Below are 27,840 nucleotides of genomic sequence, written 5' to 3'. Positions count from 1 at the left end.
TGTATTTCAAATGGCTGTATTTCAAATGTCTGAATAAAACCCCTGTATGTAGAGGGTGTATCTCACACGGTCTGAACCAGTGTAGGCCTGAATGAATTATTTGTTTGCACTAAATTGCTGTATTTCAAATGGCTGTATTTCAAATGGCTGTATTTCAAATGCCTGAATCAAACCCCTTTATGCAGAATGTGTATTTCACACGGCCTGAACCAGTGTAGGCCTGAATTAAAGATTTCTTTCCCCAAAATAGCTGTATTTCAAATGGCTGTATTTCAAATGCCTGAATCAAACCCCTGTATGTAGAGGGAGTATCTCACAGGGCATGTACCAGTGTAGGCCTAAATTAAATATTTATTTGCCCAAAATTTCTGTATTTCAAATGGCTGTATTTCAAATGCCTGAATCAAACCCCTGTATATAGAGGGTGTATTTCACACGGCCTGAACCAGTGTAAGCCTGAATTAAAGATTTCTTTCCCCAAAATAGCTGTATTTCAAATGGCTGTATTTCAAATGCCTGCATTTCAAATTCCTGAATCAGACCTTTATATGTAGCGGGGGTATCTCACAGGGCCTGAACCAGTGAAGGCATAAATTCAATATTGGTGCACCAAATGGCGGTATTTCAAATGCCTGAATCAAACCCCTGTATGTAGAGGGAGTATCTCACTGGGCATGAACCAGTGTAGGCCTAAATTAAATATTTCTTTCCCCAAAATGGCTGTATTTCAAAAGGCTGTATTTCAAATGGCGGTATTTCAAATGCCTGAATCAAACCCATGTATGTAGAAGGTGTATCTCACACGGTCTGAACCAGTGTAGGCCTGAAAGAAATATTTCTTTGCACAAAATGGCTGTATTTCAAATGCCTAAATCAAACCCCTGTATGTAGAGGGAGTAGCTCACAGGGCATGAACCAGTGTAGACCGAAATTAAATATTTCTTTGCCCAAAATGGATGTATTTCAAATGGCTGTATTTCAAATGCCTGAATCAAACCCCTGTATGTAAAGGGTGTAACACACAGCCTGAACCAGTGTAGGCCTGAATTAAAGATTTCTTTCCCCAAAATAGCTGTATTTCAAATGCCTGAATCAAACCCCTGTATGTAGAGGGAGTATCTCACAGGGCATGTACCAGTGTAGGCCTAAATTAAATATTTATTTGCCCAAAATTTCTGTATTTCAAATGGCTATATTTCAAATCCCTGAATCAAACCCCTGTATATAGAGGGTGTATTTCACACGGCCTGAACCAATGTAAGCCTGAATTAAAGATTTCTTTCCCCAAAATAGCTGTATTTCAAATGGCTGTATTTCAAATTCCTGCTTTTCAAATGCCTGAATCAGACCTTTATATGTAGAGGGGGTATCTCACAGGGCCTGAACCAGTAAAGGCCTGAATTTAATATTGGTGCACCAAATGGCGGTATTTTTAATGCCTGAATCAAACCCCTGTATGTAGAGGGTGTATATCACAAGGTCTGAACCAGTGTAGGACTGAATAAAATATTTCTTTGCACAAAATGGCTGTATTTCAAATGGCTGTATTTCAAATGACTGAATCAAACCCCTGTATGTAGAGGGAGTATCTCACAGGGCCTAAACCAGTGTAGGCCTAAATTTAATATTTCTTTGTCAAAATGGCTGTATTTCAAATGGCTGTATTTCAAATGCCTGAATCAAACCCCTGTATGTAGAGGGAGTATCTCACTCGGCATGAACCAGTGTATGCCTAAATAAAAAAATTCTTTGCAGAAAATGGATGTATTTCAAATGGCTGTATTTCAAATGCCTGAATCAAGCCCCTTTATGTAGAGGAGGTATCTTACAGGGCCTGAACCAGTGTAGGCCTGAATTCAATATTGGTGCACCAAATGGCGGTATTTCAAATGCCTGAATCAAACCCCTGTATGTAGAGGAGGTATCTCACATGGTCTTAACCAGTGTGGGCCTGAATGAAATATTTATTTGCACAAAATGGATGTATTTCAAATGGCTGTATTTCAAATGCCTGAATCAAGCCCCTGTGTCACAGCCAGATCTCTGAGAAGTTCTGACAGACGTTCTTCAGTACCTCTTGCATGATGTTCTTTTGTTTTGGTTTCATTTTGTCATCTCTCCTCCCTCTTCCAGCTGTCATCTATTAGCAGTGATCACCTCCCTTTATATCCCCTCCCATACTGCTTCACTTTGCGGTTTATACTACTTTCTGGACTGTGCTCACTGCTAGATGCTGCAACTGCTGGTTCCTCAGATAAGTCTATTCCTTTATTTGTGTTTTCCTCTTGGCTTGACTCCTTCCGTATTGGGTGCAGGGAGCCGGTGGTCGTGTCCCCTCACTATTACAGGGTTTTCAGGGGTCACTCAGTCTAGGTACGGGGGCATGCAGATTTCTATCATAAAGATCTTTGCATGGGCATAGCAGTCAGGGAGAGCTCTAGGGCTTTGATAGGGCTCACCCATATGTTCCTTAGTTTGGGATCAAGTCAGCTGGATCTTTATTTATGACTTCTAGTTTTCTGCAACACCATCCGTGACATTATAAACCGCCAAAACCGTCTTATGCATGGATCCGGTTTCAGCCTTGATTGACCCCGTACAGGGTCTTTCACTAGAGGTGGCAGATCTCCGTAAAACTGTCTCTCAGTTTCAGGTGACCGGTTCTGCTTGTTTTGATCCTAAGATCTCTCTTCCGGATACGTTCTCCGGGGGTAGTGAGAATTTTGTTCATTTTAGAGAGGCTTGCAAACTCCATTTTCGCCTACTTCCCGATTCCTCTGGCGATGAGGAGCAGAGGGTGGGGATCATCATCTCGCTGCTCAGGGATAACGCTCAGTCTTGGGCCTTTTCGCTACCGGTGGGGGCACGGCCCCTCCGATCGGTGGATGAATTTTTTGTAGCCCTGGGTCAGATATATGATGATCCGGATCGTATTTCTCTGGCTGAATCTAAACTGCGTCTTTTATGCCAGGATAAACAGTCCGCAGAGATATACTGTTCAGAATTTCTGAGATGGGCAGCTGATTCTGGTTGGAATGATGCTGCACTCCGAAGTCAATTTTGCCATGGTCTTTCGGAGGGATTGAAAGATGCATTTGCCTTTCATGAGAAACCTGCCTCCTTGGAGTCGGCCATGTCTCGGGCTGTTCGTATTGACAGGCGTCTTAGAGAGAGAGGAGAGATCACTCCTTCCTGTCATATTCAGTCCTAGGACACTGGGGCGGTCTCATTCAGTGCGCAGGGACCTCAGTCTCTCTCAATCACCTCTGAGTCGGAGCCCATGCAGCTGGGTTTGCTTGCCTCTAATAATAAAGGATTCAGCTCTCAGATGAGGGTTTGTTTCTGTTGTGGAGGTATAAATCATTTGGCAAATGTTTGCACCTCTAGGAGATTTAGGGAGTTTGTTAAGGGTAATAATGAAACAAAAAGAAAAAAGTCCTCTAAAAACGTTCTATCTGTTACTATTGGCAAGGTTGATGCGGAAATTGAAGGTTTTCTATTTGCTTGTAGTTCCCGTTTTGTCCTACCTGCCAGGGTGGCGCTAGAGAGCAAGAACATTGTTTGTGAGATTTTTGTAGATAGTGGAGCAGCTGTCAATCTCATTGATAATCAATTTGCTATAACACATGGTTTCCAGGTATGCACTTTGGGAAAGGACATACCTGTTTTTGCTATCGATTCCGCTCCACTTTCTCAAAAATCGTTGTGCATAGTTCACAATATACGTTTGACTGTGGGTGATGCTCATGTTGAGGATGTGTCATGTTTCGTCTTAAATGGATTACCTACTCCTCTAGTGTTGGGGCTACCCTGGCTCACTAAACATAACCCCACCATTGATTGGCAAGCGAGGCAAATAAATGGTTGGAGTGACTTTTGCAGAGAGAATTGCCTCTCGACGTCTCTTTCAGAGGTTTCTACTAAGACGGTACCATCTTTTCTCTCTGAATTTTCGGATGTGTTTTCCGAGAGTGGTGTCCAGGAGCTGCCCCCTCACCAGGAGTATGATTGCCCTATTAATCTCATCCCAGGCGCCAAGCTGCCTAAATCTCGTTTATACTATCTCTCTCAACCTGAAAGGGTCGCTATGCCTACTTATATCTCTGAGAGCCTGAGAAGGGGACACATCCGACCCTCGAAGTCACCTGTGGCCGCTGTTTTTTTTTTTGTTACGAAAAAAAGATGGTTCTTTAAGACCATGTCTGGATTTCAGGGAGCTGAACAGTATCACAATTCGTGACCCTTATCCGCTTCCTCTGATCCCGGACCTGTTTAACCACTTCAGCCCCCCTAGCTTAAACCCCTTAATGACCAGACCACTTTTTACACTTCTGCACTACACTACTTTCACCATTTATTGCTCGGTCATGCAACTTACCACCCAAATGAATTTTACCTCCTTTTCTTCTCACTAATAGAGCTTTCATTTGGTGGTATTTCATTGCTGCTGACATTTTTACTTTTTTTGTTATTAATCGAAATGTAACGAAATTTTTGCAAAAAAATGACATTTTTCACTTTCAGTTGTAAAATTTTGCAAAAAAAAACAACATCCATATAGAAATTTTTCTCTAAATTTATTTTTCTACATGTCTTTGATAAAAAAAAAATGTTTGGGTAAAAAAGAAAAAATGGTTTGGGTAAAAGTTATAGCGTTTACAAACTATGGTACAAAAATGAGAATTTCCGCTTTTTGAAGCAGCTCTGACTTTCTGAGCACCTGTCATGTTTCCTGAGGTTCTACAATGCCCAGACAGTACAAACACCCCACAAATGACCCCATTTCGGAAAGAAGACACCCTAAGGTATTCGCTGATGGGCATAGTGAGTTCATAGAACTTTTTTTTTTTTGTCACAAGTTAGCGGAAAATGATGATTTTTTTTTTCTTACAAAGTCTCATATTCCACTAACTTGTGACAAAAAATAAAAAATTCCATGAACTCACTATGCCCATCACGAAATACCTTGGGGTGTCTTCTTTTCAAAATGGGGTCACTTTTGGGGTAGTTATACTGCCCTGGCATTTTAGGGGCCCAAATGCGTGCAAAGTAGTTTGAAATCAAAATCTGTAAAAAAATGGCCGGTGAAATCCGAAAGGTGCTCTTTGGAATGTGGGCCCCTTTGCCCACCTAGGCTGCAAAAAAGTGTCACACATGTGGTATTGCCGTACTCAGGAGAAGTTGGGCAATGTGTTTTGGTGTGTCATTTTACATATACCCATGCTGGGTGAGAGAAATATCTTGGCAAAAGACAACTTTTCCCATTTTTTTTATACAAAGTTGGCATTTGACCAAGATATTTTTACGGATCCACGGATACATGGATCGGATCCGCAAAACACGTACGGACATCTGAATGGAGCCTTACAGGGGGGTGATCAATGACAGGGGGGTGATCAATGACAGGGGGGTGATCAAGGAGTCTATATGGGGTGATCACCCCCCTGTCATTGATCACCCCCCTGTAAGGCTCCATTCAGATGTCCGTACGTGTTTTGCGGATCCGATCCATGTATCCGTGGATCCGTAAAAAACATACGGACATCTGAATGGAGCCTTACAGGGTGGTGATCAATGACAGGGGGGTGATCAATGACAGGGGGGTGATCAGGGAGTCTATATGGGGTGATCACCCCCCTGTCATTGATCACCCCCCTGTAAGGCTCCATTCAGATGTCCGTACGTGTTTTGCGCATCCGATCCATGTATCCTAGATTTCAAAACTCATAGGGACCACCTACGTCAGGTCCTGCTCATTCTGCGGGAGAATAAATTGTACGCTAAACTGGAAAAATGTGTGTTTGCGGTTACAGAAATTCAATTTCTGGTTTTTCTTCTCTCCGCTTCTGGTTTTTGCATGGACCCTGAAAAGGTCCGCACTGTGCTTGATTGGGAGCTTCCTGAGAATCAGAAGGCGCTTATGCGCTTTTTGGGTTTTGCCAATTATTACAGGAAGTTCATTTTGAATTATTCCTCTGTTGTTAAGCCACTCACTGACATGACTAAAAAGGGGGTAGATTTTTCCTCCTGGTCGGTAGATGCGCGTAAGGCCTTTTCTAGTATCAAAGAGAGTTTTGCTTCCGCTCCCATCTTGGTACAACCTGATGTCTCTCTGCCCTTTATTGTTGAGGTGGACGCTTCTGAGGTGGGTGTGGGTGCGGTCTTGTCTCAGGGTCCCTCTCCTGCCAATTAGCGACCGTGTGCCTTTTTCTCTAAGAAACTCTCCTCCGCAGAGAGAAATTACGATGTGGGAGATAGGGATTTGTTGGCCATCAAGTTAGCTTTTGAGGAGTGGCGCCATTGGCTAGAGGGAGCCAGACACCCTATTACCCTGTTTACCGACCATAAGAATCTGGCCTACTTGGAGTCAGCCAAACGTCTGAACCCGAGACAGGCCAGATGGTCTTTGTTCTTTTCAAGGTTTAATTTTGTTGTCACGTTCCGCCCTGGGGTTAAGAATGTGAAGGCTGATGCCCTGTCACGTTGTTTTCCGGGAGGGGGGAACTTTAAAGACCCGGGTCCCATTTTGGCTGAAGGGGTGGTCGTCTCTGCTCTTTATCCTGAATTGGAGGCAGAGGTTCAGGCAGCCCAGGCAGAGGCTCCTGATCTTTGTCCTCCCTGGAGGTTGTTTGTGCCTCTCGCTTTACGACACAAGGTTTTTAAGGAGCACCACGATACTGTCCTTGCTGGGCACCCAGGGGGTAGAGCCACAGTGGATCTCATTGCTCGGAGATTCTGGTGGCCGGCTCTTCGTAAGACGGTTGAGGGTTTTGTGGCAGCCTGCGAGACCTGCACTCGTGCCAAGGTCCCTCATTCACGGCCATCGGGTCCTCTCCTCCTGTTACCCATTCCTTCCTGTCCTTGGACACATCTGTCCATGGACTTCATTACGGACCTGCCTCATTCCTCGGGGAAGACTGTGATCCTGGTGCTGGTGGACCGTTTTAGCAAAATGGTGCATTTTCATTCCTTTTCCTGGGTTACCCAGGGTTACCCAATGCTAAAACGCTGGCGCAGGCATTTGTTGACCACATTGTCAAATTGCATGGCATTCCTTCAGACATAGTCTCTGATAGGGGCACGCAGTTTGTTTCCAGATTCTGGTAACGGCTTTCTGTTCTCGCTTGGGGGTTCGGTTGTCATTCTCTTCTGCTTTTCACCCACAGTCGAATGGCCAGACTGAGCACGTCAATCAGAATCTGGAGACATATCTGCGCTGTTTTGTGACAGAGAATCAGGAGGATTGGTGTTCTTTTTTGTCCCTTGCGTAGTTTGCTTTAAATAACCTTCGCCAGGAGTCCTCTGATAAGTCACCATTTTTTGGCGCATATGGGTTTCATCCGCAGTTTGGGACATTCTCTGGACAGGGGTCTTCTGGTTTACCTGATAAGGAGAGATTTTCCTCGTCTTTGTCATCTATTTGGCAAAAGATTCAGGGTAATCTAAAGAGCATGAGTGAGAGATATAAGCGTGTGGCGGATAAGAGACGTGTGCCTGGTCCGGACCTGAATGTGGGTGATTTGGTGTGGTTGTCTACTAAAAATATCAAACTGAAGGTTCCCTCCTGGAAGTTGGGTCCTAGGTTTATTGGGCCTTATAAAATCTTGTCCGTCATCAATCCCGTTGCCTTCCGTCTTGATCTTCCTCAAACTTGGAAGATCCATAATGTTTTTCACAAGTCCCTATTAAAACCTTATGTCCAACCCACTGTACCCTCCTCTTTTCCTCCGATTGTGGTTGATGGTAATCTTGAATTTCAGGTCTCTAGGATCGTGGATTCCCGCATTGTCCGCGGTTCTCTCCAGTATCTTGTTCATTGGGAGGGTTATGGTCCTGAGGAGAGGATGCAGGTCCCACTGGCGGACATTAAGGCCTCTCGTCTTACCAGGGCCTTCCATAGGTCCCATCCTGAGAAGGTGGGCTCTGAGTGTCCCGAGTCCACTCGTAGAGGGAGGGGTACTGTCAACGCCAGATCTCTGAGAAGTTCTGACAGACGTTCTTCAGTACCTCTTGCATGATGTTCTTTTGTTTTGGTTTCATTTTGTCATCTCTCCTCCCTCTTCCAGCTGTCATCTATTAGCAGTGATCGCCTCCCTTTATATCCCCTCCCATACTGCTTCACTTTGCGGTTTATACTACTTCCTGGACTGTGCCCACTGATAGATGCTGCAACTGCTGGTTCCTCAGATAAGACTATTCCTTTATTTGTGTTTTCCTGTTGGCTTGATTCTAGGTGACCCTGACTCCCTCCATATTGAGTGCAGGGAGCCGGTGGTCATGTCCCCTCACTATTATAGGGTTTTCAGGGGTCACTCAGGGATCACTCAGTCTAGGTACCGGGGCATTTAGATTTCTATCATAAAGATCTTTGCATGGGCTGAGCAGTCAGGGAGAGCTCCAGGACTTTGATAGGGCTCACCCATATGTTCATTAGTTTGGGATCAAGTCAGTTGGATCTTTATTTATGACTTCTAGTTTTCTGCAACACCATCCGTGACACTCTGTATGTAGAGGGGGTATCTCACAGGGCCTGAACCAGTGTAGGCTTGAAATCAATACTAGCGCACCAAATGGTGGTATTTCAAATGCCTGAATAAAACCCCTGTATGTAGAGGGTGTATCTCACAAGGTCTGAACCAGTGTAGGACTGAATGAGAAAGAGTATGTAGAAAGAGTATCTCACAGGGCATGAATTAGTGTAGGCCTAAATTAAATATTTCTTTGCACAATATGGATGTATTTCAAATAGCTATATTTCAAATGACTGAATCAAATCCCTGTATGTAGAGGGGAATGAACCAGTGTAGGCCTGAATTCAATATTGGTGCAACAAATTGCGGTATTTCAAATGCCTGAATCAAACCCCTGTATGTAGAGGGGATATCTCACAGGGCCTGAAGTAGTGTAGGCCTGAATTCAATATTGGTGCACCAAATGGCGGTATTTCAAGTGCCTGAATCAAACCCCTGTATGTACAGGGTGTATCTCACACGGACAGAACCAGTGTAGGCCTGAAGTCAATATTGGTGCACCAAATGGCGGTATTTCAAATGCCTGAATCAAACCCCTGTATGTAGAGGGGGTATCTCATAGGGTCTGAACCAGTGTAGGCCTAAATTAAATATTTCTTTGCACAATATGGATGTATTTCAAATAGCTATATTTCAAATGACTGAATCAAATCCCTGTATGTAGAGGGGAATGAACCAGTGTAGGCCTGAATTCAATATTGGTGCAACAAATTGCGGTATTTCAAATGCCTGAATCAAACCCCTGTATGTAGAGGGGGTATCTCACAGGGCCTGATGTAGTGTAGGCCTGAATTCAATATTGGTGCACCAAATGGCGGTATTTCAAGTGCCTGAATCAAACCCCTGTATGTACAGGGTGTATCTCACACGGACAGAACCAGTGTAGGCCTGAAGTCAATATTGGTGCACCAAATGGCGGTATTTCAAATGCCTGAATCAAACCCCTGTATGTAGAGGGGGTATCTCATAGGGTCTGAACCAGTGTAGGCCTAAATTAAATATTTCTTTGCACAAAATGGCTGTATTTTAAATGGCTGTATTTCAAATGCCTGAATCAAACCCATGTATGTAGAGGGTCCTGAACCAGTGTAGGCCTGAATTCATTATTGGTGCACCAAATGGCGGTATTTCAAATGCCTGAATCAAATCCCTGTATGTAGAGGGTGTATCTCACAAGGTCAAAACCAGTGTAGGAATGAATGAAATATTTATTTGCACAAAATGGATGTATTTCAAATGGCTGTATTTCAAATGGCTGTATTTCAGATTCCTGAATCAAACCCCTGAATGTAGAGGAAGTATCTCACAGGGACTGAACCAGTGTAGGCCTAAATTAAATATTTCTTTGCACAAAATGGATGTATTTCAAATGGCTGTATTTCAAATGTCTGAATCAAGCCCCTATATGTAGAAGAGGTATCTCACAAGGCCTGAACCAGTGTAGGCCTGAATGAAATATTTCTTTGCCTAAAATGGCTGCATTTCAAATGGCTGTATTTCAAATGCCTGAATCTAACCCCTTTATGTAAAGGGTGTATCTCACACGGCCTGAACCAGTGTAGGCCTGAATTATAGATTTCTTTCCCCAAAATGGCTGTATTTCAAATGGCTGTATTTCAAATGCCTAGATCAAACCCCTGTATGTAAAGGGTGTATCTCACACGGCCTGAACCAGTGTAAGCCTGAATTATAGATTTCTTTCCCCAAAATGGCTGTATTTCAAATGGCTGTATTTCAAATGCCTGAATCAAACCGCTGTATGTAAAGGGTGTATCACACAGGGTCTGAACCAGTGTGTGCCTAAATTAAAGATTTCTTTCCCCAAAATGGCTGTATTTCAAATGGCTATATTTCAAATGACTGTATTTCAAATGCCTTAATGAAACGCCTGTATGTAGAGGGAGTATCCCACAGGGCATAAACCAGTGTAGGCCTAAATTAAATATTTCTTTGCACAAAATGGATGTATTTCAAATGGCTGTATTTCAAATGCCTGAATCAAGCCCCTGTATGTAGAGGGGGTATCTCACAGGGCCTGAACCAGTGTAGGCCTAAATTAAATATTTCTTTGCACAAAATGGCTGTATTTCAAATGCCTGAATCAAACCCCTGTATGTAGAGGGTGTATCTCACTCGGTCTGAACCAGTGTAGGCTTGAATGAAATATTTCCTTGCTCAAAATGGCTGTATTTCAAATGCCTGTATTTCAAATGCCTGAATCAAACCGCTGTATATAAAGGGTGTATCACACAGGGTCTGAACCAGTGTGTGCCTAAATTAAAGATTTCTTTCCCCAAAATGGCTGTATTTCAAATGGCTATATTTCAAATGACTGTATTTTAAATGCCTGAATCAAACCCCTGTATGTTGAGGGGGTATCTCACAGGGCCTGAACCAGTGCAGGCCTGAATACAATATTGGTGCACCAAATGGCGGTATTTCAAATGCCTGAATCAAAACCCTGCATGTAGAGGGTGTATCTCACAAGTTCTGAACCAATGTAGGACTTAATTGAAATATTCCTTTGCACAAAATGGCTGTATTTCAAATGGTGGTATTTTAAATGCCTGAATGAAACGCCTGTATGTAGAGGGAGTATCTCACAGGGCATGAACCAGTGTAGGCCTAAATTAAATATTTCTTTGCACAAAATGGATGTGTTTCTTATGGCTGTATTTCAAATGCCTGAATCAAGCCCCTGTATGTAGAGGGATATCTCACAGGTCCTGAACCAGTGTAGGCCTGAATTAAATATTGGTGCACCAAATGGCGGTATTTCAAATGCCTGAATCAAACCCCTGTATGAAGAGGTTGTATCTCACAGGGCCTGAACCAGTGTAGGCCTAAATTAAATATTTCTTTGTCAAAATGTCTGTATTTCAAATGGCTGTATTTCAAATGCCTGAATCAAACCCCTGCATGTAGAGGAAGTATCTTACTGGGCCTGAACCAGTGTAGGCCTAAATTAAATATTTCTTTGCCAAAAATGGATGTATTTCAAATGGCTGTATTTCAAATGCCTGAATCAAATCTCTGTATTTAGAGGGTGTAACTCACACGGCCTGAACCAGTGTAGGCCTGAATTCAATATTGGTGCACCAAATGGCAGTATTTCAAATGCCTGAATCAAACCACTGTATGTAGAGGGGGTATCTCACAGGGCCTGAACCAGTGTAGGCCTAAATTAAATATTTCTGTTCCAAAAATGGCTGTATTTCAAATGGCTGTATTTCAAATGCCTGAATCAAACCCCTGTATGTAGAGGGGGTATCTCACAGGGCCTGAACCAGTGTAGGCCTGAATTCAATATTGGTGCACCAAATGGTGGTATTTGAAATGCCATAATCAAACCCCTTTATGTAGAGTGTGTATCTCACATGGCCTGACCAGTGTAGTCCTGAATGAAATATTTCTTTGCCCAAAATGGCTGTATTTCAAATGGCTGTTTTTCAAATGCCTGAATCAAACCCCTGTATGTAGAGGGAGTATCTCACAGGGCCTAAACCAGTGTAGGCCTAAATTATTTTTTTCTTTTTCAAAATGACTATATTTCAAATGCCTGAATAAAAAACCCTGTATGTAGAGGGAGTATCTCACTGGGCATGAACCAGTGTAGGCCTAAATTAAATATTTCTTGGCCCAAAATGGATGTATTTCAAATGGCTGTATTTCAAATAGCTGTATTTCAAATGCCTGAATCAAGCCCCTGTATGTAGAGGGGGTATCTCACATGGCCTGAACCAGTGTAGGCCTGAATTCAATATTGGTGCACCAAATGGCGGTATTTCAAATGCCTTAATCAAACCCCTGTATGTAGAGGGTGTATCTCACAGGGCCTGAACCAGTGTAGGCCTAAATTCAATATTTCTTTGCACAAAATGGCTGTATTTCAAATGGCTGTATTTCAAATGCCTGAATCAAACCCCTGTATGTAGAGGGGCCTGAACCAGTGTAGGCCTGAATTAAATATTGGTGCACCAAATGGCGGTATTTCAAATGCCTGAATAAACCCCTTTATGTATAGGATGTATCTCACACGGTCTGAACCAGTGTAGGCCTGAATGAAATATTTCTTTGCCCAAAATGGCTGTATTTCAAATGACTGTATTTCAAATGCCTGAATCATTCCCCTGTATGTAAAGGGTGTATCTCACAGGGCCTGAACCAGTGTGTGCCTGAATTAAAGATTTCTTTCCCCAAAATGGCTGTATTTCAAATGGCTATATTTCAAATGCCTGAATCAAACTCATTTATGTAGAGGGGGTATCTCACAGGGCCTGAATTCAATATTGGTGCACCAAATGGCAGTATTTCAAATGCCTGAATCAAACCCCTGTATGTAGAGGGTGTATCTCACACGGTCTGAACCAGTGTAGGCCTGATTGAAATATTTCTTTGCACAAAATGGCTGTATTTCAATTGCCTGAATCAAACCCCTGTATGTAGAGGGAGTATCTCACAGGGCATGAACCAGTGTAGGCCTAAATTAAATATTTCTTTGCCCAAAATGGCTGTATTTCAAACTTGAATATAACAGTTGCAGATCTGGAAAATACTTTTTTTTTTTTTTTTTAAACTGTGTTTTTCAAACTCCAGAAAATGATGGGTGTATTTCTAGCTTAAATTGCACACTGACTAATCCAGATGTTGTAGATTGCCAAAAAAGTGTTTTTTTGGTAACAGAATATGAATGCTGTATATATTAAACTTGAATTTGTCCGACCTTACTCCTAGTTGCGATTATATGGGTCAATACCTACAACAATTGGGGCTCCCCCAGTTAGATCTCCAGGACAGGGAAATGTAGGATCGCCCCATTCTTTTGGAGGAGCTACGATCGACACTCCCATTGCTGAAATATAATTCATCTCCAGGTCCGGACGGTTTACCGTTTGAATTGTATAGGTACCACGCTAAATCACTTCTTCCCATCCTTTTGCGGGTGCTGAATGAGTCCTGTCTACTTGGTTCTTTACCTCCATCATTTAGAGAGGCAGTGAGCACCTTGGTCTTGAAAAAGGATAAAGATATATGCAATATGGGGTCATATAGACCCATATCGCTCCTAAACACAGATTATAAAATCTTTTCAAAAATCCTGGCTAATCGTCTGAAGAGGGTCATTGCCTTTCTGGTTCATCCCAACCAGACAGGATTCATTCTGGGTCGGCAAATACAGATGAGTCTTTACAGGGTGTAACTGAATCTCTCTGTGGGGGGTAGTATAGACCACTCCATCCTGTCTTTAGATGACGCAAAAGCGTTTGACAGGATGGAGTGGCCGTTTCTGTGGTCTACTATGTCTTACTTTGGCTCGGGGAATGTATTTATAGAAATAACTCAAATGCTATATGAACAGCCGTCAGCTTGCATTAATATTAACGGTATCAGTTCCTCCCCTGTTATGATGCGGCGAGGGATGAGACAGGGGTGTCCCCTTTCCTTTTTGGCCTATTTATTGAACCGTTAGCCTGTAAGATTCGATCAGTTAACCGTATAGATGGCTTTGGGGTGGCAGGAGTGAGCGATAAAATAAGTCTCTATGCTGATAATGTTATTTTGTTTTTGGATCAGGGCTGGAAAATTCTACCCTATGTGATGGAAGCAATAGAGGAATTCGGCAAATTGTCGGGCTATTTGATTAACTGGACTAAGTCATCGCTCCTCCAGCTGAACCGCAAGGCCGTAGATGAGGGCAGTGGAGTTCGGGTCCCCTCTCCCAATGAAACCCTGGACTATTTGGGGGTGAAGATTGGGGTTCCCATAAATAGATTTTATGAGCTTAATTTGGCCCCGGTTTTGAATAGAGTTAAGTCTAAAATATGCGCGTGGCAGAAATTGATACTGGCTCAGACTGATCGAATAGCACTGGTTAAAATGATCATTCTGCCTATTGTGATGTACTCGTGTGCTTCCCCGGTCTGGATCGATGATATTTTTTTCCATAGACTGGAGACACTTATTAACGATCTAATATGGGGAAGGAAGAGGGTGCGCATAAAACAATGATATCTATGGTTGTCGGAATCAGACGGTGGGCTTTCAAGGATATTATTTATGTGCACAAATTCAGTGATGTAATTTTAAAGAGAGTTTACTTGCACAATATTTGATTCAGGTTATGGATTAACCAATAGAGAATATTTTTACTTGTTTGGAATCTGGTTACTTGGGTTTGAGGAAGTCCCTATTGATACCCTGGACCTTACAGAGGGTTTGGAATAAGCTTAAGATGATACTTAAAGTTTCTCACTATTTTGTTTTCACCCCTCTGTGGGAGGACAGGAACCTGGTGGAATTCCTCAAAATCACAGATTTTACTTACTGGCTCCGTAAGGGGGTTGTCAATGTAGGCCACCTTTTTTCTTTGAGACATTTTAAATCCAATTTAGAATGTAATTGCATTGGTAGCACACCACTAGATTTGTTTATTTATTCAAGCTTAAAACACACATATGAGGCCTCTAGCAACAAAGGCTATATTTTTCCATGGGAGAATTTATTTTTTGATTTGTTTTGCTCAGACAGATGAGAGGGTCAAGATAGCCAGTCTATATTGCAAATTTCGAATGGCATTGGCAACCATAACTGTATTTAAAAGCCCAGATAAGTGGGAGCAAAAGTTGCGTTGTCTTCCGCTTCATTGGACTAGTATTTACAGAAATGTAAGAAAGGCCACAATCTCTAACGCCCATAGATTAATTCAATTCAAGATCTTGCACCGATTATAACATACGCCAAAAGTCCAAGCGAAATTCCCCCAAAATAAAGGCAGAGAATGCTGCTGTCCTTAATGTGGATGTGTGAACGCGGATTTCGCCCATATACTTTGGGACTGTAGCAAATTAAAATGGTACTGGGAACAGGCAATTGTATTCCTACAAAGGGAGTCCTCTTCTTCTTATAACCCTGGGGGGCTAACGGTGATAATGGGATATTATGCCCCAGACACAGTAATTCCAGTTCTGGTCAGACAGATTTTTATGAGGGGTCTGATGGTGGCAAAAGTTATTTTAATTAAATATTGAGGGTCTGTCTCCCTACCCTCAATAAATGAATGGATACAGTATTTTAGAAAAACTCAAATTTATGAGGATATGGAAAGGAAACGGAGAGAGGCACGTGTGACTTTTTAGACATAATTTATATTGTACTCATATGTGTTCGATAGAGCTGTAGTGACGACAGTCAATTGGGGAGGAGGGGGGGTGGGTATAGGTTTATCTGTTGGATATAAACCAGGAAACTAATGTGATATGCATAAAATACATAGGATACTGTTTTTTCTTATAGGGTTGGTTGATTGTTGTTTACAATGGCTATCCTGTATTTAGCAGTTTTTTTCTGTTTTAATGCATGTCTCTTATACTTTGTATTTAAATAAAATATTTAAAAAAGTTAAAAAATAACTTGAATTTAACACTTGCAGATCAGGAAAATACTGTTTTTTGAAAAAAAAAGTGTGTTTTTCAAAGCCCAGAAAATGATGGGTGTATTTCTAGCTTAAATTGCACACTGACTAATCAAGTTGTTGTAGATTGCCAAAAAAGTGTTTTTTTTGGTAACAGAATATGAAAGCTGTATATATTAAACTTGAATTTAACACTTGCAGATCTGGAAAATACTGTTTAAAAAAAAACAAAAAACTATTTTTTCAAAGCCCAGAAAATGATGGGTGTATTTCTAGCTTAAATTGCACACTGACTAATCAAGATGTTGTAGATTGCCAAAAAAGTGTTTTTTTGGTAACAGAATATGAAAGCTGTATATATTAAACTTGAATTTAACACTTGCAGATCTGGAAAATACTGTTTTTTGAAAAAAAATGTGTGTTTTTCAAACGCCAGAAAATGATGGGTGTCTTTCTAGCTTAAATTGCACACTGACTAATAGTTGTAGTTTGCCCAAAAAAATGGTGATTTGCAATGTCCCAAAAGCTCAGATGCAGTGCTGGTGCACTGAGCTTGCATAAAATGGCCGCCACCGCCGCCCACCTAACTAACAGAATTATAAAAAAAAAAAATTTGGGTCAATGGGCTCAGGGCAGGGTAAAAAGATTGTGCCCTGCACCCACACAACTATTTCTATGTAGATCGCTGAGTTAGATTCTCTCCTATTCTCTCCCTGAAATCACCAGTCCAGCCGCATCCTCTCCCTACACTTGTAACAGCAGAGTGACTTGCAGCGCTACGTGACTCAAGCTTATATAGAGCCTGGGTCAAATGCTGCTCTGGCCAATCACAGCCATGCCATTAGTAGGCATGGCTGTGATGGCTTCTAAGGTCAGACAGTTAACCGCTTGTTGATTGGCTGCTCTGCAGCCTTTCAAAAAGCGCCATGAAAGCGCCAAACACCGAACCCGAACTTTTACAGAAATGTTCGGGTCCGGGGTCCAAAAATCCTAAAGCTCGGTACGAACCCGAACTTTACAGTTCGGGTTCGCTCAACCCTAATTATAACAAATATGCGCATCGGCCTGTCAACTGAAAATGCTGACAGGTTGACTCTTATAAAAATGAACATGGCCTGGATTGACCATGACTTCCCGACTCCACCATAGGAAAGCTGATGAACATAAAGGCACTTTAAATGTGTTGTTTATAATGTACTGAATACATTGTATTCCCATGCACCCCTTCCACCACAAACAAGGGTATATGGTTGAATCTTCCTTTTCTCATCTTCCTTCTCTTCCATCATATCAACACATGCTTATTCATCGCATATAATGCCCTCACATATATGGCCTTCATATATAATGTTTTACAGGGTCAGCTCACCAGCAGGCCCTTGCATATTATTTTTAAGAGGGTCAGCTCACCAGCAGGCCCTCGCATATAATGTTTTACAGGGTCAATTCACCAGCAGGCCAACGCATATAATTTTTAGAGGGTCAGCTCACCAGCAGGCCCTCGCATATAATGTTTTTGAGGGTCAGCTCACCTGCAGGCCCTCAATTACAACCTTTTAGAGGGTCAGCTCACCAGCAGGCACGCACCTAAAATCTTTTACAGGGTCAGCTCACCAGCAGGCCGCACCTCAAATATTTTACAGGGTCAGCTCACCCGAAGGCCCTCGCATATAATGTTTTAGAGGGTCAGCTCACCTGCAGGCCCTCACCTACAACATTTTAGAGGGTCAGCTCACCAGCAGACCCTCGCATATAATTTTTTACAGGGTCAGCTCACCAGCAGGCCTTCACCTAAAATATTATACAGGGTCAGGTCACCAGCAGGCCCGCACCTAAAATCTTTTACAGGGTCAGCTCACTTGCAGGCCCTCACCTCCCTCTCCGGAATCGAACCATGATTCCCTCGTTACTCGTGGTCACCATGGTTTGCACTGAAAATAACATCAAAAGTTGAAAATGCAGACATCCGAATGGATTGTCGCTGTCATGGGGACGTGCGATTGGCCCCAGGTTACCTAGAGCCACCAAAGCGGCAGCAGGCCCATAATGTTTTAGATGGTCATATCAGCAGGCCATTGCTCCAAATGTTTTTGATGGTCACCAGCAGACCTTCACCTACAATCTTTTACAGGGTCAGCTCACCTGCAGGCCCTCACCTAATTATAGCTAATAGGTAATTTGCACGCATGCTGCCTTGCTTGGATGTGGTAGCCGTAGCTGTTTATCAGGCTCCCGCTCCGGAATCAAACCCTGATTCTCCTGTTAACCATGGTCTACATGGTTTGGGCTGAAAATAACATTGAAAGTTGATAGGGCAGACATCCGAATGGATTGTCGCCGTCACAGGGATATGCAATCGGCCAGAGGTTATCTAGAGTCACCAAAGCGGCAGCAGGCCCTCTCCCATAATGTTTTAGATGGTCAGATCAGCAGGCCCTTGCGCCAAATGTTTTTGAGGGTCACCAGCAGTCCAATCGATCATACTTTTTCAAGGCTCTGTATAAAGCCCTCCTTTATGTGTAACAAAGGGTGTATTGGAGTGCCCTTTCACTTTATATACAAGTAAATATACAAGAAAGAATGTTTCCTAACAATTTTTCCTCTAAAATGTATTTTATTTTTGGTTTGGTGCATATTATTGTCATATTTTCTTTTAATAATAAATCTTTATTACGTTTTTCCAAATTTTACAAGGTTATTCTTATTCTTAAATTACATGTATTTCCTCAACCCCCCACCCCTGACATATCAGTTGCTCGAAAGGAAAAAAATAAATGAACATAATATTCCCCTCTCTCTCCTCCCCCCCCCCCCCCCAGAGGCCCAGTCCTCCCTCATTGGACCTCAGTTTTTATTTAGCCATTTCTGCCATAACCTGGCAAATCTATGTTTTTTCTTAAACCCAACCAAATGGAATTCCTCTCTGGCCAGACTGTAACTGTAGGGACAACACTCCCCCCCCCCCCCAATGTCCAACTATACATTTCCTAGCCTGAAACAGTAGTTTAATTGCTATGTCTCTATGTTGGGGGGCCTCCACTCTATCCATCACCCCTAAGATACATTCCTCGAAGTGCCTAGGCACTATAAACTGATGGTATTCCTCTATTTTTTCAATAATCTTTACCCAATAATCTTGAATTTTTACACATGTCCATAATATATGTATATCGTCCACTCCTATCTCTCCACATTTTTGACAAGTAAAAACTTTAGCTTTATAACACTTCATTAACTTCTTGGGAGAGTAGTAAAGACGATACAATATATTAAATTGGGTTATTCTATAGGAGAAGTTCCTTGAGACCCTGTTCTTTGCCTGTATAGCCGAATCCCAAAAATCTTCCCGTAAGAGGTTCAAGGCACCCTGCCATTTATGCATCAGATTGTCAACTGCTCTTCTGTTGTTCTTTTGGTGCGACAGGCATTGGTATATTCTTGAGACCAGTTTCTTGCCAGGTATTAATTTAGTAATGTTAACCAAAGGCTGCGGTAGAATAGTTATTTGTGTGCCTTTCCCTATCATCTTATACAGTGCGTGTTTTAGTTGTAAGTAATAAAACCTCAACTCTATATTTTTCAATTGGTATTTCTTTTTTAACTCTTCGTAGGAAATTATATCCCCCTCTTCCTATACCTGGCCTAATTTATATATACCGTATTTCCACCAGATGTTCTGTTCAATTAACTTTAATTCTGTACGATTAATATTGTCCCATAATATGGTGTCAACATGAAAACCAGTTTGGGACCATAGTTCTTTTGCCGTCTTCCAACTTTTAGCCATCAACCCAATTAAAGGTGTATATTTACATTCCTGTTGGGCCAGAATACCTGTTTCCATTATTTGAGAGATATTACATTTTTCCAGTCTTTTATTTATCCCTGCTATTATATTGTTATAACTTTGCGTGTTGCTCCATGTTATCATATTTTTTATAATCCCAGAAATGAAATAAAGTTCCAAGTCTGGTACAGATAGTCCACCCTCCTTCTCATGGATACACGGTATCTGAGCCTTTATCCTCGGTTTTTTCCCTCGCCATATTAAATCCATTAGTAAACTAGCTATTATTTTAAAATATCTTTTAGGGATTATCACTGGTGTGTTCCACAGAATATAATTCAGGGCAGGTAGTAAACACATCTTCACCAATGAAATGCGACCCGCCATCGACATATAAAATCTTTTCCATACCTCTATTTTCTTCCTAAATTCCTGAATTTTCGGAACTACATTCTGTCGGACATAATCATTGGGATCCGGGGTAATCTGAATTCCCAGATATTTAACAGGTTCATTAATCATCTTAATTTCCAACAGTCCCGGTCAAAAGTTGTTCAGAGGATCAATCGGGATACAAGCTGATTTAGACCAGTTTATACTGAGTCCAGCATATTTACCATATTGCTCAAATACTTGAAAAATCCTGGTGAACCCACAAATAACATAATGTCATCCGCATATAAAGCGATTTTTTTCCTAATAAGTACCATATCTAAACCCCACAATTCCCGGATCTTGCCTATTCATGTCCGCAAGTGGCTCAATAGCTATAGCAAATAGCAGAGGGGAAAGGGGACATCCCTGTCTAACCCCTCTGCCAATTGGTATGCTACCCGAGTGTTCTCCATTTACTATCACCCTTGCGGAAATTTCAGTATACAATAGCTTTACACATGTAACAAAATGGTTGCCAAATCCCATTTTCTTCATTGTGTTAATCAAAAAGGGCCATTCTATCATGTCAAAAGCCTTTGAGGCCTCTATAGTTACAATCAACCGTTCTCCGCAATTTGTGGGTTTAAGCTGGGTGTTCACAAAATATCTGATGATATTCTCTGTAGTGGTTTTCCCTGACATGAACCTTGATTGATCTTCATGAACAAGCACAGAGATCACACTCCTAAGTCTAGTTGCCAAAATCTTGGCTAATATTTTATTATCAGTGGTGATCAATGAAATAGGACGGTATGAGTCCATTAAAGCTGGGTCCTTGCCCAGCTTTAAAATAAATGTAATTGAGGCTTCATGCAGGGAATCTGGCAATTTTCCCATCTGCTTCGAGGTCTCCCACATCCTAAGCAATTTCAGGATTAATATTTTTTTATATTGAGCATACCCTTAAACGGAATGCCATCCATTCCTGGGGCCTTGTTCTTTGTTATCCCGTTTAACATATTCTTCACTTCTCGAGGTGTTAAGGGATCTTCCAGAGACTTACATTGATCTATTGTTAACCTAGAGATAGTAATTTCATCCAGAAACTGTTGTATTTGCTCTGAATTTTTATTTGTCTTGCTACTGTATATATCCGCAAAATATTTTTGAAGTAGTTCTATTTTGGCTGTTTGTTCAGTATTTTTATGTCCCAATTCATCCACTAGACAGTGGATATACTTATTTTTTATTTGGGTCGCTACCAAGGCCGCAAATTATTTCCCAGGTATGTATGCATATACACTGCTCAAAAAAAATAAAGGGAACACAAAAATAACACATCCTAGTTCTGAGTTAATTAAATATTCTTCTGAAATACTTTGTTCTTTACATAGTTGAATGTGCTGACAACAAAATCACACAAAAATAAAAAAAATGGAAATCAAATTTTTCATCCCATGGAGGTCTGGATTTGGAGTCACACTCAAAATTAAAGTGGAAAAACACACTACAGGCTGATCCAATTTTGATGTAATGTCCTTAAAACAAGTCAAAATGAGGCTCAGTAGTGTGTGTGGCCTCCACGTGCCTGTATGACCTCCCTACAACGCCTGTGCATGCTCCTGATGAGGTGGCGGACGGTCTCCTGAGGGATCTCCTCCCAGACCCGGACTAAAGCATCTGCTAACTCCTGGACAGTCTGTGGTGCAATGTGACGTTGGTGGATAGAGCGAGACATGATGTCCCAGATGGGCTCAATTGGATTCAGGTCTGGGGAACGGGCGGGCCAGTCCATAGCATCAATGCCTTTCGTCTTGCAGGAACTGCTGACACACGACAGCCACATGAGGTCTAGCATTGTCTTGCATTAGGAGGAACCCAGGGCCAACCGCACCAGCATATGGTCTCACAAGGGGTCTGAGGATCTCATCTCGGTACCTAATGGCAGTCAGGCTACCTCTGGCGAGCACATGGAGGGCTGTGCAGCCCTCCAAAGAAATGCCACCCCACACCATTACTGACCCAATGCCAAACCGGTCATGCTGGAGGATGTTGCAGGTAGCAGAACATTCTCCACGGCATCTCAAGACTCTGTCACATCTGTCACATGTGCTCAGTGTGAACCTGCTTTCATCTGTGAAGAGCACAGGGCGCCAGTGGCGAATTTGCCAATCCTTGGTGTTCTCTGGCAAATGCCAAACGTCCTGCATGGTGTTGGGCTGTAAGCACAACCCCTACCTGTGGACGTCGGGCCCTCATATCACCCTCATGGAGTCTGTTTCTGACCGTTTTAGCAGACACATGCACATTTGTGGCCTGCTGGAGGTCATTTTGCAGGGCTCTGGCAGTGCTCCTCCTGTTCCTCCTTGCACAAAGGCGGAGGTAGCGGTCCTGCTGCTGGGTTGTTGCCCTCCTACGGCCTCCTCCACGTCTCCTGATGTACTGGCCTGTCTCTTGGTAGCGCCTCCATGCTCTGGACACTACGCTGACAGACACAGCAAACCTTCTTGCCACAGCTCGCATTGATGTGCCATCCTGGTTAAGCTGCACTACCTGAGCCACTTGTGTGGGTTGTAGACTCTGTCTCATGCTACCACTAGAGTGAAAGCACCGCCAGCATTCAAAAGTGACCAAAACATCAGCCAGGAAGCATAGGAACTGAGAAGTGGTCTGTGGTCACCACCTGCAGAACCACTCCTTTATTGGGGGTGTCTTGCTAATTGCCTATAATTTCCACCTGTTGTCTATCCCATTTGCACAACAGTATGTGAAATTGATTGTCACTCAGTGTTGCTTCCTAAGTGGACAGTTTGATTTCACAGAAGTGTGATTGACTTGGAGTTACATTGTGTTGTTTAAGTGTTCCCTTTTTTTTTTTTTTGAGCAGTGTATATAATTATCCCTTACATACTTTTCTTTTTACTGTTCTGCCAATAAGAGCAGTTCATCCTTTAGTTCAGAAGCCTTCTCTATCCACACGGTATAGTTTTGCTCTGTAGGGTTTTCAATGTACTTTGCACGTATTATTGTCAGTCTGCAAAAGTGGCGTACTTCTCGGACAACATCGTTCCCAGCAGTGACCTGGGAGTCCAAGATGCATCCAGACATCCTCCCCATGCTGTTCCCAAACCATTTAGGTGGTGTTTCCATCATTTTCTAACCTTTCTATGAACTAGGCCCCCTTCCCTCTTCCGAGCAGGGGGTGCTTGGTTTAATGCTCGGGTTCTCCCATTGACTCCCATTATACTTGGGTGCTCGGTAGAGCACCCGAACATCCCGATGTGTTCGGCCAGAGCACCTGAGCACTTTGATGCTCGATCAACACAAATTTCAACCTTATCAGTATACAGCACTTGTTTCCAAAATGCATCAGGCTTGTTTGGATGTTCTTTTGCAAACTTCTATTGCTGAATTTTGTGGTGAGGCCATATTTGTGCAGGTGTCGCTGAACAGTACAGTAAAACAATGCACCACAACTCCAGAGTTTGCAAAAACTTCCTGAAGGGGTTCTGATTTGCCTTTCTAGCAATCTTACGAGCAACTGTCTATGACATTTTTCTTCTAGACCTTCTCTTGACCTCCACTATTCCTGTTAACTGCCAATTCTTAATTACATTTAAAACTAAGGAAATGGCATTTTGAAAAAGCTTTGCTATCTTCTTATAGCCATCTTCTGTTTTGTGGGTCTCAACCAGTGTTAGCTGCTTAGAAGAACCCATGGTTGCTGTTTTTTGGGACAAGGTTAGAGGAGTCTAGGTGTTTAACAAGCTCAAGAGAAGCAGCAATCTTCTTTGATACAACCAACACACCTGAGTCCCGCTGGATAGTAACCTTTCCTCAAAGCAACCTTTGGAATCAAAGTTTCAGGTACATAGTGAAGGGCCTCAAAGTTGAGTTAACAAAACTCTTTTATTATACTCACAATAAAATCGTGAATAACACACCTTAAATAATCATAAAATCAGGTCCATCAGGTCCATCAAACACAATGCCAGACCTAGGTTTCGCCGATAAGACTTCCTCAGGGGCGATCATACCACCCTTCTCTACACACTTCATTTAAAAAGGGTTAATCTGCATCCCCTCCCCTTCCTTTGCAGACAACACCCACCCTATCAAATACATTCTTTCAAATAATTTTGTACATATATCATTGCACATATTACATATTCTTCCTTAGGACCATAAATAATCATAAAAACATACATAAATACTGAATATAAGAACATATCAACAGATTATATCAAATATCGGAAGCCAATACAGACCCGCTCCTATTCGGAGCAATGCAACTATTTCCAATGTTACAAGAAACAATATCCAACACCTTCATGCATCCCGCAAATATTCCTTAGTCTGTCCATTCCATACTGTCCATACTGTCCATTCCATACTGTTTCATTAAAATTACCTCCCTCCTATATTTCTTAATTTCATTCATAACTTCTTCCCTAGTCACATGATATCATACCACCAATAACTATCCACTATCGGCTACACCCACTTCCCGTACACTTTTTACTCAGCCAATAAGCAGAGATCCTGTATTTACCCCACGTTATTCCCCCAAACAGGGCTTCAAATCAAAATCAATGTTTAAGCCAAGGGCCTGTAATGTCTTCATTTTGAATATCCATTCCACTTCTCGTCGGTCTATCTGTCTCACGGGGTCACCGCCTCTCCAGTCCAATTTTACCTTTTCCACTCCTGCAAACCACAAACCTCTCGGGTCCTTACCATGCATTTCTTAAAATGCATCTGAGCTTTTAACAAGCTTTGCCTCTAATGCCACCAGATGTAAGGCAGCTATCCTATAAGTCAATATTCAGCTCTTAAAATAAGCCTTGAGACATGACTTGGATATTAACCACCTCCCGACCGCCTAACGCAGGGATGCGTCTTGCGGGCGGCCGGGTTATTCCTCCTAGACGCATCGGCGCGTCCTCTCGCGAGACGCGAGATTACGAGCATAGTCGGCTTGTGCATGCGCAGTGTGGGCCGGGAAAAGTCACAGGAGAAGTTTGTCACCAGCCTGCCAGCCAATGATCATCGCTGGCAGGTTGCTGACTTTTAAAAAATCAAATCACAAGCCATTTAACACATTATATTTATAAATATAATGTGTTAAATGGCTTCTGTGTTCTCTGCTGGGTCCTTTTCGTCGGTTGGTCCCAGCAGAGAGCACACATCACTGTGAGTACACCAAGCACAACACATTTAGCCCCAGATCACCCCCCCATCACCCCAATTAACCCCTTGATCACCCCTGTCAATCAATAGTGAAAGGGAAAAAAGTGATCAGTGTAAACTGTCACTTTTTTTTTTTCACCAGTATTGACTGTTAGGTTTAGGATAGTTTAGGCCCCTTTGGTAGTTAGCTTCAGTTAGCGCCAAGCCCACCGCACCACACCGCAGTCATCGATTCGCTGATTAGCGTATCGCTAATCAGCATTGGTACTTTTATAGTATCTGTAAGTGATCAGAACTGATCACAGTCAGATCTATAATTGTATTAGTGTCACCTTAGCTCGCCCTCCACCCAAAACGCAGGGTTTGCCCGATGAGGCCTGATCGGTCGCCCACACGTGCGTTCACCCACGCCCGCCCCGCCGCAGTGACAAAAAAAATAAATGTATTTTATCACTGCACATTCACTACACAAGCGCTGCGGCGATAAAAAAAATCCGTTTTTATATTTTTTATCAATCGCAGTGGCTTCCTGTACTTCGCTAGCCTCCCATTTGTAAGACAGGCTTGCTTTTTTTCTTGGGTAGTCTCAGGGAATACCCCCTAAATTTAGTTGAACAAATGGCAAGTAAGGGGTATTCTTCTGAAGAGGCCTACAGGCTTCTGACCCAGTCGGATGAGGAATGGGAACCCTCATCTGACGAATCCAGCGGGTCAGAATATAAACCTGTAGAAAGCAGTGGCAGTCTGACCCAAAGTTCGGACGATGAGGATGAGGTCCCTGATACCACCAGGCGTACCCGGCCCCGTGTTGCTAGACCACAGGTTGCGCAGGATCCGCTTCAAGGGCAGCAGAGTGGGGCTGGCGCTGTCGGATTACGTGGTGAGGCATACACCAGCAGCGCAGCCCATCCTGGACCTAGTACCAGCACTGCCGTAGAACATGGTGAAGTGGCGAGCACCAGAAGGGCAGTTGAAACTGGTACGGTGGCATGTGCAGTAGTTCCCCCGTCGCAGCCACCGCACAGACAGGCCCGTAGAGCCCCTAGAGTCCCTGAGGTGCTGGCAAACCCTGATTGGCAGCCCCCATCTTCAGCCGCACCAGTAGTTATATAGTTTGTATATAGTTTTTTATAGGGTATTGGTATGAATGTGAGTATGAGTGAGGCTGGGCCAGCTGAGAAGCTGTTCTGTTTGTTTTCTCATCTGTAAAGTTTTGTATTTTTCTAATAAAAAAGAGTTCCCATAGCAGAGAATCAGGCTTGGGTGTGTCTGGTGCCAGCAGCCACAGTGGGAGGAGGTGTGTCTGCTGAGCTCTCTGCAACTTCCAAGCACAGGCCTCTCTGGGGAGTTTCCTAACATCTGCTCCCCAGGAGGAGTTCCAGACTTGTGGGGAGAGTTCCATCTTTTTCCCCAGCCCAGGCCCTGCCTCTCCCTAGGGAGCTGGTGGGGTCCTGTGGCCATGAGCTCCCGGAAGGGTGCCCCTGCTCCCCGGCGTGGGTCGGAGGGGAGTATGGACGGGCGGCGACCGACTCTGAGCGATGGCGGCGAGGGGGTGAAAACATCTGGACGCGGTGGTAGCCAAGTCCCCCCTGAGGACCCGAGGACATCAGGAGGAAAAAGACTACCAGCAGGAAGCCGAGAGGTGTCGTCCCAGGTAGGTTGGGGGTCTCGGTGGGAGGGAGAGAGTACCCTCACCTACAGCTCTCGTATAGCTGCCCACCTGCGAGAATACGATGAGCTGGGACGGCACCTCAAAGCCGTAAGAAAGGATCTGAAGGAGACGAGGGCCAGGTCCACTATCTCCTCCAGGTCAAAGAGGCCCCCCCTCAGGGAGAAAATTGGGGTGCTTAAAGAGGACCTGGAGGCCTCCCTGAAGCGGCAAGACCAGTTGCTGGAGGGCAGTGGGCCCTTCAGAGAAAAATTACTAAATGGGGAGCGATTTAGGGAGATGGAGGCTGCGAGGAGAGGGGAGCCGTGCGGGGGTGCGGAGAGCGAGGTGGAGGAGTTGGAAGACTCCAAATCTCTGGCATCCCAGGCAGGGCCCCAAAACTCGCAGTCTGAACCAGCCCTCCCGGTAACCCCAGTAATGGAGGCATATAGTGGCATTCCGCCCGAACAGGAGCAAGTGCACTTACCAGCGTTGCCATCTTCGGATGCGGAGTCAGCTATGAAGGGAAGCGATGAAGATGGTGGTCTACTGAGAGAAATCAAAATGTTGGAGTCGCCTGTGGTAGACTTTCAGGGTTTTGCGTTCGGAGAAGACCTGCTGGATGAGGACGAGAGCAGTGGCAAGAAAAAGAGGAAGAGCAAGAAGGAAAAAAAAAACATCCAGACACGTTATGTCTATACACACTTGGTGGAGGCTGAAAAGTCTTCACCAGGTGTGTATCCCGCTAAACTCCCTGGCTCGGCATCTGAGGTGGTGCCTGAGCGGAGGAGCGGGGAGATTGTGCAGCCCAAAATGGCGCCGGACGCCGTCCCTGCATGCGGAGGCAGGGAGGAGGTGCCGGCAGAAAGCGGGATCCGGCAGTCATCTGTTGAAAGTG

This window comes from Bufo bufo, chromosome 4, assembly GCF_905171765.1.
Source record: "Bufo bufo chromosome 4, aBufBuf1.1, whole genome shotgun sequence".
NCBI lineage: Eukaryota > Metazoa > Chordata > Amphibia > Anura > Bufonidae > Bufo > Bufo bufo.
The sequence above is the reverse complement of the archived record's forward strand: the minus strand, read 5'-3'. Positions refer to the sequence as shown.